General features: G+C 34.2%; 1 long non-coding RNA gene across 5 annotated transcripts in view; it reads right to left on the bottom strand.

Moving 5' to 3' along the window:
• Nucleotides 1-11,513: 11,513 nt before the first annotated feature.
• The window catches only part of LOC136038525 (uncharacterized), a 171,077-nt gene continuing 167,013 nt past the window's right edge, over nucleotides 11,514-15,577 (bottom strand). For 2 of the 5 annotated variants that reach the window (XR_010620235.1, XR_010620236.1), the window contains one exon: nucleotides 11,516-12,266. This is a non-coding gene — a long non-coding RNA (uncharacterized LOC136038525). Of the gene's footprint in view, nucleotides 12,267-15,577 lie in introns of all 5 variants that reach the window. The other 3 variants (XR_010620237.1, XR_010620238.1, XR_010620239.1) reach the window with 3 other exon arrangements.

Here is a 15,577-nt window from a genome sequence, read left to right as displayed (position 1 = left end):
AGATCATATGCAAGCATTAGCAAAGAAGCAAAAAGTATCCTTGGACGCAACATTGCACTTCTTTGTAGTGCTGACTGTTTACTATTTGGAGTAGTGAATGGGAAAGGATTTGGAGATTTCTGTGTGAAGCATGATATTGTAGCTAATACAGGTGACCTACCCAGTGACAGACACAATGCAACAAATTGTGTACAGGACATTTACACTTCTTGTTTCACAGCCATTAAGGAGCTGCTCACTAAAAAATCTGAGCTCGTGAAAGACACAGTTGCTATTACTCTTGATATTTCGACTGACTCATGCCAACACCCTTAGTTACGAGTGCCACCGCCTCATATATCTGAATGATGAGTTCGAAATGCGAAATGGGGCTCTTACTAACTTGTGCTTCATGACTGATCGGCATACCACCGAAAATATCTGCAAAGACTACTGTGCTACTTTGAGACTATTTGACATCGCAGGAAAAAACTCGGCAATGGTACATGACAGATCATATACACATGATCTGTGTATATGACACAGAAGATCAAATACTGTGAAAGCTTGCCACCTGGACCGTTTAGACTCCAAGTCTCGAGATGTTCCTGACAGAGTAGATCATTTCGGTCAAGTCATCCGTTGCAGATGCGTATTGCGTGAAATTCCTAACATAGAAGATCCAAAGCAGAGATCGAAACTGCTGATCATACCCGGGAGAGAGTTCAATAGGGTTTCGGGTAAGCAATTTAAAAACACAGAATAAGCTTGTTCCATTGTCCTTTTCTTCCATTTATTGCTCATGGACTCCATAGCCTCACCATAGCTGATGGAATATTTCAGGTATATGAGGATGGAGAGGTGGTGAAAAAGGCAAGATTGATTGTCAAGGCCCTCACATACAAAGGTGCAGATCTTACAAAAGGAGATTGACTTTGAACGTGCGGCAAACTTTTTTTAATTGAAACATTTAGTGATTTAGATGAGGCTCTTGAAACTGATGCTCAGTTTCCCATTTTACATGTTGCTGATGGGCTGCCTCCCATGTTACCTAGTCATGATTATTAAAAATAACACAAACTAGACTTTCCCACAAAGTGAAACTCCACTTTCAGCATGATCCAGAGCATTCTTCAACACAAAAGTCCTTTGTCAAGTGTTCAGTGCAAAATAGGGAAACCAGAGCTTGTGCCAGACGACTACATAGTGGAACTTATGAGCGTAAGAAGGGTGAATACCAGCCAATATTGGAAAAGGAAGAATATATGTCATAAAGAAGAAAAACCTCACATCAAAGGCAAAACTATGAAGGAAAAACTTAAATTCATCCCCAAGACAAGGAATACAAGGCAGATAGAAGCAAAAACGAAGTTTATTGGCAAAAAAAGAAGAGACAAAACCCTTATTATGGTGATAAGGCTGTTACATCTGAAATGGCTCTACAGCGAAATTTGGCAACCCTCAAAAGAAAGAGACGGGTTGCCCAGGCAAAAGAAATAGTACCTGTCTTTACAGAAGATTTTCAATTTGCATTCAATTTTCCTTTTGGGCCTGTCGATGTGTACTATTTGTGGATGTTGAAGGTACAACCTTGGAGCATTGAAGAATTTAGAGGCTGGCATTTGTGCGAATAGGAAGATAGCTTCTATCTGTCTTATAGGTAATATAATCTTCTATCAAGTTTTCTAATCATTTTAAGTCCTCTCATCTAATCATCTAAGTCCTCGTCCAGGACATAGACAAAGGGGTTTTGTAGCCCTACCTTTTTATTAATTGTTTATACGCATGTGCTTAATCGTATATTTACGTCGTGTTTTACAGGCCTATATTATTTATCTTAGATTCCCAGTTTCAGAACAAACACCTCCGTCCTCTCCCTAACTCTCGTGAAAATTTACCGCTAGTGTAGATGACCATATCAATAAACAAAACCACAGCTTAACCGATTGCACAAAACAATTTTTAAAGATAAAACATTCGTGCAAATACGTTTGGCAGAATTGGCTAGCGCGTGTATATTAAGATAAATAGTCTTTCGAATCTCTCTGGTGTCACTTTTTCTTAGTTGTTTATTTTTTGGTAGAAAAGAGTGAGAAATTGTTGTTCGTTTTAGGTTTTATCGTTTAAACAAATCCTAAGTACATCAATTAAAAGATAGTTCTATTTATGCTATATAAGTTCAGATATTATTTATCACGCATTAAGTTATATGTAACAATTTAATTTGTTTAAATTTGTATGTTTAAATTAAAACTTTTCGACATCCGTATTAACGTCACTCTGTACAGTCATTACAAATATTTTAACCAGAAGAATAAGAAGAAGGTGATATCTTTAAGAAGAAAGGATAGGCCTGCACTAGGCTAGACTGCATTCTAACTGCACTACACAGCCTTTTTACCAGGAAATGGAAATGTACCATACAGTAATGGTACAATATGCTTATTTGATTTTTTTTTACTTTGCACTGTGCCATTTTCATAATCATCCACTTACTGTGACTAAAGTTAACAACTTGGCCAAGTAGATAATTAATAGCATCTGTATTTTGGATGATCATCCTGCCATTTAGCCCAAAACTCCGCTGTTTAGATTTAAGTTTCAGTTACAGTTCAAATAAGCATAGCTCTATTTTACAGTACAAAAGTAAAGTACTTAAAGATGTTTGTTCTATCTCTCTCTGTAGTTAAAAAAGTCGTCGTCCTGATCTCCACTTTTATTCTCCAGCTTTTTGTGTTTCTTCGACATGTTTTCAGTGACGGCCCACTGAGTTATTTTCGGTGGCGCACCGCCGACTTTCGGCGCGGCTTCAGGGACTAATTGTAAAGACTCAGTGGGTCCTTAAAAAATTGGTCTCCTTATGAACGGGAACATATATTCCTTTACTGAGTCATAAAGTTTCACTGATATTTCATTGTCAATTTCGAAAAACCGCTCTGGTCTAGCTTATTTAAGTTCTCCACTTGACTAGCGTCTTGAAGAAGGCCCTGAGGAGAATATATCTGGAAAAAAGAATCTTGAAGAAAAAACATCCCATGAACTATCAAGTAACATGAATGTGGGTGGCTATAAGCTGAAATTTCTGATATCAACCAAAATAAGTACCATAAGTGATATTTGTTTTATGTTTTATATATGTTTATATATGTTATTTCTTTTTTTTGTATGTTTGATTTATTGTTTATTATTTTTACTTCGTTTCAAATATTCAAATAAAATGAAACTATTGCATATAACTGGTTGTTAAATCAATTGTAACTGTCACTTTTTATTTTCAGCCAAGTCAACACTTCCTGCGTTAACTTTTGACGAAGAAGCTGCCCATCAAGGCATTACTGGTGTTTTATGTCCTGTTGCTAGGCTTAGTCCAACGGGATATCTTTGGACTATCAAAGCAGGAGTGATTGACAATTTGTTATTCTGTTTTGTTATTTGTTCTTTTTTGTATGTTTGATTTATTGTTTATTATTTTTATTATGTTTTAAATATTCAAATAAAATGAAACTATTATATATAAATGGCTGTTAAATCAATTGTAACTGTTAATTTTATTTTCAGCAACGTCCAACTTCCAGCGTTAACTTTTGACGAACAAGTTGCCCATCAAGGTATTACTGGTGTTTTATGTCCTGTTGCTAGGCTTAGGTCAACGGGATATCGTTGGACTATCAAAGCAGGAGTGATTAACAAAAGTGAAATAGAAACACGCATGAATTACAGGGAGGGAAAAGTATTTGAGGAAAAAGTGTTCCACGTCCATTTCCGTGATACAAGCTGTGTGTGACAGGCCAGTTCCTTTTCAGGAAATGTGGACCGATTTCACCGTATTTTAGAAGTCGGAAAAGTTTACCTTATAAGTAACTTGGTAGTTAAGAAAGGAATGTGGGTGGTTATAAGCTGAGATTTGTGAAATGAACCAAAATAAATACCATAAGTGATATTTGTTTTACTGTTTGTGTATGTTATTTGTTTTTTTGTATGTTTGGTTTATTGTTTATTATTTTTACTGTTTTAAAGATTATCAAATAAAATGAAACTATTATATATAAATGGCTGTTAAATCAATTGTAAATGTTATTTTTTATTTTCAGCCACGTCAACCTTTCCTAGGTTAACTTTTGACGAAGAAGGTGCCCATCAAGGAATTGCTGGTGTTTTATGTCCTGTTGCTAGGCTTAGGCCAACGGGATATCGTTTGACTATCAAAGCAGGAGTGATTAACAAAATGGAAATAGTAAGACACATGAATTCCAGGGAAGGAAAAGTATTTGAGGAAAAAGAATTACAAGTCCATTTCCATGATACAAGCGGTGTGATACAGGCCAGTGCCTCTTCAGGAAATGTGGACCGATTTAACCGTATTTTAGAAGTCAGAATAGTGTACCTTATAAATAACTTGGTAGTTAAGAAAGTGAATGTGGATAGCTATATGCTGGGATTTCTGAAATCAACCAAAATAAGTACCATAAGTGATATTTGTTTTACTGTTTGTATATATTATTTTTTTTTGTATGTTTGATTTATTGTTTATTATTTTTTTATGTTTTAAATATCCAAATAAAATGAAACTATTATATATAAATGGCTGTTAAATCAATTGTAACTGTTATTTTTTATTTTCAGCCACGTAAACACTTCCTGCGTTAACTTTTGACGAAGAGCTGCCAATCAAGGTATTACTAGTGTTTTATGTCCTGTTGCTAGGCTTAGGCCAACGGGATATCGTTGGACTATCAAAGCCGGAGTTATTAACAAAAATGAAATAGAAACAAGCATGAATTCCAGGGAGGGAAAAGTATTTGAGGAAAAAGTATTCCACATCCATTTCCATGATACAAGCGGTGTGACACGGGCCAGTGCCTTTTCAGGAAATGTGGACCAATTTCACCGTATTTTAGAAGTCAGAAAAGTGTACCTTATAAATAACTTGGTAGTTAAGAAAGTGAATGTGGGTGACTATAAGCTAAGATTTCTGAAATCAACCAAAATAAGTGCCATAAGTGATATTTGTTTTACTGTTTGTGTAAGTTTGTGTCTGTTTTTTTTTGTGTTTGATTTATTGTTTATTATTTTTACTATGTTTTAAATATTCAAATAAAATGGAACTACTATATATAAATGGTTGATAAATTAAATGTAACTATTATTTTTTATTTTGTGCCACGTCAACACCCTCTGCGTTAACTTTTGACGAAGAAGCTGCCAATGGCGATATTTCTGGTGTTTTATGTCCTGTTGCTAGGCTTAGGCCAACGGGATATAGTTGGACTATCAAAGCAGGAGTGATTAACAAAAGTGAAATAGTATAAGGGAGGATGTCTGCTCATTAAGAGATTTTTCTAATGTGTTGAGGTCTTTTAAAGTGATTTTATCCCCTCTGGAAAACCAATGCAGAAGTAAAGAAACGAGAACTATTGGTTTGTTCTAGTGTTGTAATTGGTAAAATTTGGTCACTGTAAAATTTGATATTTTACGGACCTCCGTAAAATTGGAAGCTTTGGGAGTGCTTTAGCCTAAACAAAGCAAGTGTAATGTTTGTTTTAGTAACTTTTGTTACTTTATTGATAATTGAAATTATTTTGAGAGAGTGATAATTTAATTACAATTTTGTTTGATATTTAACCTGCATTTTCAAACCAAAAAATACAAATTTTTGTGGAATTTTAAACGTTTATAAATATAGATTAGTGAAAGTAATAAAAAATGGGTGGTCTATTTATCATTCGTGTCTAATAGTTTATAGGTTTTACAAATTTTTAAATAATCTGGTTTTTGTCATTAATGTTATGGGCAACAGTTTATAAAAGTAGACAAGATCAGTTATTTTAATTTCTAACTAAGTTCTTGAGGGATTAAATTTTTTTCTTCAATGAAAACGTTTATTAGGTGGGTTTTATTTGTTATTTCAGCAACAATTTGACTTACTTAATTGACTTAAGGCCGTGATTAAGCGAACTTGAAAATATCAAGATTCAAAATTGAAGTTAGGGTAGCCTTCTGTCTCTGTTCCATAAAATGGAACTTTTATATATAAATGGTTGATAAATTAAATGTAACTATTATTTTTTATTTTGTGCCATGTCAACACCTCCTGCGTTAACTTTTGACGAAGAAGCTGGCAATGGCGATATTTCTGGTGTTTTATGTCCTGTTGCTAGGCTTAGGCCAACGGGATATCGTTGGACTATCAAAGCAGGAGTGATTAACAAAAGTGGAATAGTAAAACTCATAAATTCCAGGGAGGAAAAAGTATTTAAGGAAAAGGTGTTCCAATCCATTTCCGTGATACAAGCGGTGTGAGACAGGCCAGTGCCTTTTCAGGAAACGTGGACCGATTTCACCCTATTTTAGTAGTCGGAAAAGTGTACGGTATAAGTAACTTGGTAGTTAAGAAAGTGAATGTGGGTGGCTGTAAGCTAAGATTTTTGAAATCAACCAAAATAAGTACCACAAGTGATATTTGTTTTACTGTTTGTATAAGTTTGTATATGTTTTTTTTATGTTTGATTTGTTGTTTATTATTTTTACTATGTTTTAAATATTCAAACAAAATGAAACTATTTTTATATAAATGGTTGATAAGTTAATTTTAACTATTATTTTTTATTTTCAGATACGTCAACACCTCCTGCGTCAAGTTTTGACGAAGAAGCTGCCCATCAAGGTATTACTGGTGTTTTATGTCCTGTTGCTAGGCTTTGGCAAACGGGATATCGTTGGATATTCATTTCCTATATTTTTTATGAATATAATAATCACTTACCACAAATTCAAATTTAAGCACTTTTTAAGCTCTTAAAAATGACGAATTCTCGATTAAAGTACGATTTATCCGTCATATCTTACAAAATAATACTACAGTTTCTCAGTGCTCAAATTATTTATAATAGGGTTAGGTTTAAAGTACTTAAATCTGAATTTGCGGTAGAAGCAATTATTATATTCATAGGGCATAAAAAAAGCATCGAGCGGTATATTCACTTTACACAAAAGCCAGTTATATGGTTTGCTATACATTTACCGTAGTACACCCTTGCTGCAGGGCACGGTGCCTTATTGTAACAAGCTAAATGACCATACATTAGGGAATACCCGGGCATTGGAGCACCATTGCTAGAAAAATTTAGGATTTGTGAATGTCAGGGTAGTATAGCTTTAGAATATACTGTTAGTAAGAGTAAACCTATGCATAGAATCACAAAAGTCAATGTTAGTTCGTACAAACACATGCCAATAGGCTGTTCCAAATGAAAGATTATTTAAAAATAGTAGTATGAAGTTGTTTGTAAAAGGAAAATGCTGATATGACTATAACTGACTATAGCAAGATTGAGTGCTATTGGAACAAGGTGATAGGGGCATCCAAAGGCAGGGGAAAGAGCTACGACCCCCCCCCTCCAGGAAGGTCTGTTGATAAAACTTCTGGAAAATTTTGACTGGTGCGGCGAAGCCGTGCCAGTCAAAATTTCATCGAAAACCTGAACTTGATGATTTTCAGGGAATCTACGAGATTATTGCTCAGGGAATCTACCGTAATTTTTTTCAGGTAAATCCTCGACCAATTCTGGTAAATTTTTGATGCGCTAAAATCTAAAAAAAATCAGTAAAATTCTGAAGCTACACCACCCCAATCAGGAAGGTGTCAGGACGCCCCTGGGGGGGGTGCTACTGAATACTACTGAATAAGTAGCACAGTGTGAGGCACATCAAAGTAAAGCATTCTGTACTATTGCATATCAAGACAAGCAACTTTTTCATAAAATTACTATACAACTACGCAGGCTATAAAGTATTCGCTGGGTTTACAGGGGTATCACAGAGTTCTTGCAATAGGCCAACTGGTAATTTTCTTGTTTAACCAGGCTTCTTGTAGTATAGCTTCTCATAGTCAGTTATGCTGTTACTAATAGCCAATTAGCTAAGTAAAGGTCCTTGCAAACACCTGAGTAGGTATTATGGGTCTCGTTTACATTAAGCCCAAAACTGTATTGTTCAAAAAAGGATAATACCATGGATAATACTATAGATACACTTGAGGTGAATAAGGTGAATCAATACAATACCCAAAACTGTATTGTTCAAAAAAGGATAATACCATGGATAATACTATAGATACACTTGAGGTGAATAATGACTGAAGCTTTGAGTACTCCTAAGATTAATGTTTTAAATAGACAATGAAGAAAATTTATTAAAATGGACCCCTGGATGGGGTCCCTCCTATACATCAGAGAGCTGAATTGTTTTGTTTGGTGTAGGTTGGAAAGAGAAGAAGTTTGTTGAAAATGTGCATTAAAAGGCTTAGAGCAGCAGTAGTGGTTAGAGCTCTTCTCTACTCACCAACCAAACAAATGATAAGATCCATCATTCCTTAGTGACAAGGCAACCTGCTTTCTTAATTCCATAAACAGACTTTTAATACCAGAAGCCCAAATTTAATTTCACATTCTAAACCTGCCAACAGAACTCCATTGATATTTATGCTCACCATGATTCAGTAGTTTTTGTGCATTGTGCTCCCATAGGTGTTAGCAGCAAATCTTGCTTGACGTGTAAACCAGATATTTGAATTTTGCTAAAAGTTAATGGACCTAGAAAAAGGCTTAAAAAAGCCAAAGTTTTGGAAAATTTGTATAAGCAGGGCTTTGGTTTCATTATTCCAATAGTTTAAATGTTGGAACTTAAATAGTGAACAGTGCAAGGTGTGCTCTAAGGAAATTACTTTTTTCAGTTTTTCCATGTTTCGTGGCCTACACTTTTACTTAAAATTAATTTTTATGAAGCAGAAAAAAAATCAATGTTCCAGAAATGTTTGTAGTAATGTGCATCACTGTAGTGATTTCAGAAATTCAGAAACAACAACCAACAAATATGTGACCGGCAAACTCAGAGCACAATGTTTCTTTTCATTACCATTATATTACACTTTTGGGGGTATCACTATCGATACCCGTGCTGTCACTATCGCTCAAAGAATTTGAAAATGAGCCTGGAAAACTGTTCGAGATTATCAGTGGAAAGACCAAAAAGTCAGCGGCATGGACCTTTTTGGCAAACTTATAATGAAAAAAGATTCTGCTGTGAAAATTGATGATTCAGAGAATTACTACTGCAAAGTTTGTTTTCAGCAAGCAGACAAGGAGAAGGTTCTGAAGTGTATTTACAAGGGACTAGCCAGATACAAGAGGGGATTTAGCACTGGAAATCTCTTAACCCGTCTAAAGGCTGTCCACGAATCTGATGCGGAAGTTCAGAGATTGCTCAAGGTTGCAGACAAAGCAGGTGGTACAAATAAAGGGAAATCTGACATTTTAAAGTCATTTAGGGACACTCCTAGATCAAATGCAAGCATTAGCAAAGAAGCGAAAAGTATCCTTGGACGCAACATTGCACTTCTTTGTAGTGCTGACTGTTTACTATTTGGAGTAGTGAATGGGAAAGGATTTGGAGATTTCTGTGTGAAGCATGATATTGTAGCTAATACAGGTGACCTACCCAGTGACAGACACAATGCAACAAATTGTGTACAGGACATTTACACTTCTTGTTTCACAGCCATTAAGGAGCTGCTCACTAAAAAATCTGAGCTCGTGAAAGACACAGTTGCTGTTACTCTTGATATTTGGACTGACTCATGCCAACACCTTAGTTACCAGTGCCACCGCCTCATATATCAGAATGATGAGTTCGAAATGCGAAATGTGGCTCTTACTAACTTGTGCTTCATGACTGATCGGCATACCACCGAAAATATCTGCAAAGACTACCGTGCTACTTTGAGACTATTTGACATCGCAGGAAAAAACTTGGCAATGGTACATGACAGAGGATCAAATACTGTGAAAGCTTGCCACCTGGACCGTTTAGACTCCAAGTCTCGAGATGTTCCTGACAGAGTAGATCATTTCAGTCAAGTCATCCGTTGCAGATGCGCATTGCGTGAAATTCCTAACATAGAAGATCCAAAGCAGAGATCGAAACTGCTGATCATACCCGGGAGAGAGTTCAATAGGGTTTCGGGTAAGCAATTTAAAAACACAGAATAAGCTTGTTCCATTGTCCTTTTCTTCCATTTATTGCATTATTGCTCATGGACTCCATAGCCTCACCATAGCTGATGGAATATTTCAGGTATATGAGAATGGAGAGGTGGTGAAAAAGGCAAGATTGATTGTCAAGGCCCTCACATACAAAGGTGCAGATCTTACAAAAGGAGATTGACTATGAACAATTAAAAAAACTTTTTTTAAATGAAACATTTAGTGATTTAGATGAGGCTCTTGAAACTGATGCTCAGTTTCCCATTTTACATGTTGCTGATGGGCTGCCTCCCATGTTACCTAGTCATGATTATTAAAAATCACACAAACTAGACTTTCCCACAAGGTGAAACTCCACTTTCAGCATGATCCAGAGCATTCTTCAACACAAAAGTCCTTTGTCAAGTGTTCAGTACAAAATAGGGAAACCAGAGCTTGTGCCAGACGACTACATAGTGGAACTTATGAGCGTAAGAGGGGTGAATATCAGCCAATATTGGAAAAGGAAGAATATATGTCATAAAGAAGAAAAACCTCACATCAAAGGCAAAGCTATGAAGGAAAAATTTAATTCATCCCCAAGACAAGGAATACAAGGCAGATAGAAGCAAAAACGAAGTTTATTGGCAAAAAAAGAAGAGACAAAACCCTTATTATGGTGATAAGGCTGTTACATCTGAAATGGCTCTACAGCGAAATTTGGCAACCCTCAAACGAAAGAGAAGGGTTGCCCAGGCAAAAGAAATAGTACCTGTCTTTACAGAAGATTTTCAATTTGCATTCAATTTTCCTTTTGGGCCTGTCGATGTGTACTATTTGTGGATGTTGAAGGTACAACCTTGGAGCATTAAAGAATTTAGAGGCTGGCATTTGTGCGAATAGGAAGATAGCTTCTATCTGTCTTATAGGTAATATAATCTTCTATCAAGTTTTCTAATCATTTTAAGTCCTCTCATCTAATCATCTAAGTCCTCGTCCAGGACATAGACAAAGGGGTTTTGTAGCCCTACCTTTTTATTAATTGTTTATACTCATGTGCTTAATCGTATATTTACTTCGTGTTTTACAGGCCTATATTATTTATCTTAGATTCCCAGTTTCAGAACAAACACCTCCATCCTCTCCCTAACTCTCGTGAAAATTTACCGCTAGTGTAGATGACCATATCAATAAACAAAACCACAGCTTAACTGATTGCACAAAACAATTTTTAAAGATAAAACATTCGTGCAAGTACGTTTGGCAGAATTGGCTAGCGCGTGTATATTAAGATAAATAGTCTTTCGAATCTCTCTGGTGTCACTTTTTCTTAGTTGTTTATTTTTTGGTAGAAAAGAGTGAGAAATTGTTGTTCGTTTTAGGTTTTATCGTTTAAACAAATCCTAAGTACATCAATTCAAAGATAGTACTATTTATGCTATATAAGTTCATATTATTTATCACGCATTAAGTTATATGTAACAATTTAATTTGTTTAAATTTGTATGTTTAAATTAAAACTTTTCGACAACAGTATTAACGTCACTCTGTACAGTCATTACAAATATTTTATCCAGAAGAATAAGAAGAAGGTGATATCTTTAAGAAGAAAGGATAGGCCTGCAGTAGGCTAGACTGCATTCTAACTGCACAACACAGCCTTTTTACCAAGAAAAGGAAATGTACCATACAGTAATGGTACAATATGCTTATTTGATTTTTTTTTTACTTTGCACTGTGCCATTTTCATAATCATCCACTTACTGTGACTAAAGTTAACAACTTGGCCAAGTAGATAATTAATAGCATCTGTATTTTGGATGATCATCCTGCCATTTAGCCCAAAACTCCGCTGTTTACATTTAAGTTTCAGTTACAGTTCAAATAAGCATAGCTCTATTTTACAGTACAAAAGTAAAGTACTTAAAGATGTTTGTTCTCTCTCTCTGTAGTTAAAAAAGTCGTAGTCCTGTAGTCCACTTTTGTTCTCCAGCTTTTTGTGTTTCTTCGACATGTTTTCGGTGACGGGCCACTGAGTTATTTTCGGTGGCGCACCGCCGACTTTCGGTGCGGCTTCAGGGACTAATTGTAAAGACTCAGTGGGTCCTTAAAAAATTGGTCTCCTTATGAACGGGAACATATATTCCTTTACTGAGTCATTAAGTTTCACTGATATTTCATTGTCAATTTCGAAAAACCGCTCTGGTCTAGCTTCTTTAAGTTCTCCACTTGACTAGCGTCTTGAAGAAGGCCCCGAGGAGAAAATATCTGGAAAAAAGAATTTTGAAGAAAAAACATCCCATAAACTATCAAGTAACATGAATGTGGGTGGCTATAAGCTGAAATTTCTGATATCAACCAAAATAAGTAACATAAGTGATATTTGTTTTATGTTTTGTATATGTTTATATATGTTATTTCTTTTTTTGTATGTTTGATTTATTGTTTATTATTTTTACTTCGTTTTAAATATTCAAATAAAATGAAACTATTGCATATAACTGGCTGTTAAATCAATTGTAACTGTTACTTTTTATTTTCAGCCAAGTCAACACTTCCTGCGTTAACTTTTGACGAAGAAGCTGCCCATCAAGGCATTACTGGTGTTTTATGTCCTGTTGCTAGGCTTAGTCCAACGGGATATCGTTGGACTATCAAAGCAGGAGTGATTGACAATTTGTTATTCTGTTTTGTTATTTGTTTGTTTTTTTGTATGTTTGATTTATTGTTTATTATTTTTATTATGTTTTAAATATTCAAATAAAATAAAACTATTATATATAAATGGCTGTTAAATCAATTGTAACTGTTAATTTCATTTTCAGCAACGTCCAACTTCCAGCGTTAACTTTTGACGAACAAGTTGCCCACCAAGGTATTACTGGTGTTTTATGTCCTGTTGCTAGGTTTAGGTCAACGGGATATCGTTGGACTATCAAAGCAGGAGTGATTAACAAAAGTGAAATGGAAACACGCATGAATTACAGGGAGGGAAGGGTATTTGAGGAAAAAGTGTTCCACGTCCATCTCCGTGATACAAGCGGTGTGTGACAGGCCAGTTCCTTTTCAGGAAATGTGGACCGATTTCACCGTATTTTAGAAGTCGGAAAAGTTTACCTTATAAGTAACTTGGTAGTTAAGAAAGGAATGTGGGTGGTTATAAGCTAAGATTTCTGAAATCAACCAAAATAAATACCATAAGTGATATTTGTTTTACTGTTTGTGTATGTTATTTGTTTTTTTGTATGTTTGGTTTATTGTTTATTATTTTTACTGTTTTAAATATTATCAAATAAAATGAAACTATTATATATAAATGGCTGTTAAATCAATTGTTACTGTTATTTTTTTATTTTCAGCCACGTCAACCTTTCCTAGGTTAACTTTTGACGAAGAAGGTGCCCATCAAGGAATTACTGGTGTTTTATGTCCTGTTGCTAGGCTTAGGCCAACGGGATATCGTTGGACTATCAAAGCAGGAGTGATTAACAAAATGGAAATAGTAAGACACATGAATTCCAGGGAAGGAAAAGTATTTGAGGAAAAAGAATTCCAAGTCCATTTCCATGATACAAGCGGTGTGATACAGGCCAGTGCCTTTTCAGGAAATGTGGACCGATTTAACCGTATTTTAGAAGTCAGAATAGTGTACCTTATAAGTAACTTGGTAGTTAAGAAAGTGAATGTGGATAGCTATATGCTGGGATTTCTGAAATCGACCAAAATAAGTGCCATAAGTGATATTTGTTTTACTGTTTGTATATATTATTTTTTTGTATGTTTGATTTATTGTTTATTATTTTTTTATGTTTTAAATATTCAAATAAAATGAAACTATTATATATAAATGGCTGTTAAGTCAATTGTAACTGTTATTGTTTATTTTCAGCCACGTCAACACTTCCTGCGTTAACTTTTGACGAAGAGTTGCCAATCAAGGAATTACTAGTGTTTTATGTCCTGTTGCTAGGCTTAGGCCAACGGGATATCGTTGGACTATCAAAGCAGGAGTTATTAACAAAAATGAAATAGAAACAAGCATGAATTCCAGGGAGGGAAAAGTATTTGAGGAAAAAGTATTCCACATCCATTTCCATGATACAAGCGGTGTGATACGGGCCAGTGCCTTTTCAGGAAATGTGGACCAATTTCACCGTATTTTAGAAGTCAGAAAAGTGTACCTTATAAATAACTTGGTAGTTAAGAAAGTGAATGTGGGTGGCTATAAGCTGAGATTTCTGAAATCAACCAAAATAAGTACCATAGGTGATATTTGTTTCACTGTTTGTATATATTATTTGTTTGTTTTTTGAATGTTTGATTTATTGTTTATTATTTTTACTTTGTTTTAAATATTAAAAAAAAATGAAACTATTATATATAAATGGCTGTTAAATCAATTGTAACTGTTATTAATATATATAATTAATATTATATAATTAATATAATAATTATATTATATAATTAATGTAATTGTTTATTATTTTTTCTATCTTTTAAATATTCTTCAGGAATATTTTAGTTGCGAGGAATTCTTTAGTTATAATTTATATAGAATATCTGCCCATATCCCAAATTTAACAATGGTTTTCCATAGTTTTATTTGAGAGATTTTAGGACATAGTTCAGATTTAGAAAACTTTTATAGATTTTGAAAATTCAGCAGTTCCAAATTTTAAATGAAAGGAAGGAATAAGTTCTTTAAGTATTCCAATATCAGAATTAAAAGAATTGAGCAGAAATATTTCTAATAAGACTAGAAAAAAGAAAATTATAGCCACTGACAAATCAATCATGACTTTTATAATCACCTTGTTTACTTTTTTAGGTTTCCTAAGCTGAAGATTAAAATAAATTTGTTATAAATTGCTAACTATAAGAGCATCAAATTTGCCCTTAAACTAATCACGACAACATAAAATCACTTCCACTTGAGTGAAATACGGTTTTAGCTTTAGGCACTTTTCAGGCTATCAATTAAGAATTATTTTGTTTTGTAAGTGAGATACAACGTCCCTTACAAATGCAATAGAGGCACATATGGCTGTCATAGGAGAAATGTTTAATCATTTGGTCTTAGTTTGGTTAACTTTTAATAATGATATTGAAGCCCGAAAAGTTAATAGGAAAACACAAGAGACCCCTCATATATAATTTTGTAACTATTTAACTGCTATGATAACTTAACCTATCAAATTTTATTATGTTTAAATGTTATGTCATTTAATTTAATGTATATTAGTGAATTTATTTAAATGTTTATCAATTGTTATCATATAACGTTGTGATTTATTTGACCAGTTAAGTGAAATAGCGATAATGTTTTTTTTTGCCTTGGCTATAATCTCTAAAATAAAAATTGTATAGTTATTCAATTATTGTTATTTATTATTTTTTTTTCTTTGGACGTAAACTCAATAGGAAGGAGCAGAACTTTAAGAATTCTTGTCATTAAATGTATATTTTATTTACCATGGATTAAATCACTTCTTGGTATATTCTTGGAGATGTTTTTGTTTGTATGAAGTGATTCATGTTAAATAACAAGTTCCAACTGTAAACAACGCATGTATACGAGG

This window comes from Artemia franciscana, chromosome 18 (assembly GCF_032884065.1).
Source record: "Artemia franciscana chromosome 18, ASM3288406v1, whole genome shotgun sequence".
NCBI classification, from domain to species: Eukaryota; Metazoa; Arthropoda; class Branchiopoda; order Anostraca; family Artemiidae; genus Artemia; species Artemia franciscana.
Note: the sequence above shows the minus strand (reverse complement) of the source record. Positions and strands in the feature narration are given on the sequence as shown.